Below are 996 nucleotides of genomic sequence, written 5' to 3' on the forward strand. Positions count from 1 at the left end.
TATGAACAGGATGAATACATGATTAAATTTCTCACATTTTTAGAGATCAAAAACCAAAGTCCTGGCATCCATGTGGATGTTACTTTGACACGTACCACCTACCTCAGCATTGTTGCAGACCATGTACACCCTTTGATGAAAGCTGTATTCCCTGATGGCTGTTGACTCTAAAGAAGTAACTTTGTATAAAGCATGAGATGTCAGAAGTGGGATTTGAACCCACACTTTATAACCCAAAACTTTATATAATCGCCTTCAAGAGAGACAGCACAGCTCTTTTCAGCCTGGATAGCTCAGTTGGTAGAGCATCAGACTTTTAATCTGAGGGTGCAGGGTTCAAGTCCCTGTTCGGGCGAGTTGTTTCTTACTGTGTTGGGTAAGCGGCATTGTCCCGTACAACATGGTTTGTTTAGAAAGTTAAAGAATTTGTACTTCATGAGATATTTCTAATTGAAATAGCATGTACTTGGTCAGCTTGAAACAATCGCATACTGAATGTGTAACATGTTCTCCACACCAACTAATTGTACCCCCAGCCGTTTCAAACATACTGTAGTAAAAAGAGGACCGTTTGAAACTATAATTATGTGCAGCCTAATAATGCACTGAGTTGTACATATTAATACCCACATACTTTATGTAAAATTACATGCTTTTTTTTGTTCAGTTCTTTGTTACTGCACTTCACCAAACAGTAGGTAAATCCTGCACTATTTTGGCCCTTACATAATGAGTTCTTTCTGTGTCCTGACTGACCTCTTATTGATGACTGATTCAGTATTATCTTAAAATGACAATCACAAAAAACTGAATAGCTTAGTGTGCAGTGATAACCATTGTTATAGTTGTCATTGTAGCATACACTGTTGCTCAGTTACAGACTAACCCAACATAACACCAGCACAGTCTAGTTTAAACCAAAAGTAGATTAATCTCAGGTGCGTGTAAGTGCAGCATATTCTTTTATTTAATTTAATTTTCATCAAACATTTTATC

General features: G+C 37.1%; 1 non-coding gene across 1 annotated transcript; it reads left to right on the top strand.

The window, feature by feature from the left end:
- The first annotated feature begins 282 nt into the window (after positions 1–282).
- On the top strand, positions 283–355 carry trnak-uuu (transfer RNA lysine (anticodon UUU)). The gene has a single exon. It is a non-coding gene; the product is annotated as a tRNA-Lys (tRNA).
- Positions 356–996: the final 641 nt, after the last annotated feature.

This window comes from Trichomycterus rosablanca, chromosome 10 (genome assembly GCF_030014385.1).
Source record: "Trichomycterus rosablanca isolate fTriRos1 chromosome 10, fTriRos1.hap1, whole genome shotgun sequence".
Classification (NCBI taxonomy): Eukaryota; Metazoa; Chordata; class Actinopteri; order Siluriformes; family Trichomycteridae; genus Trichomycterus; species Trichomycterus rosablanca.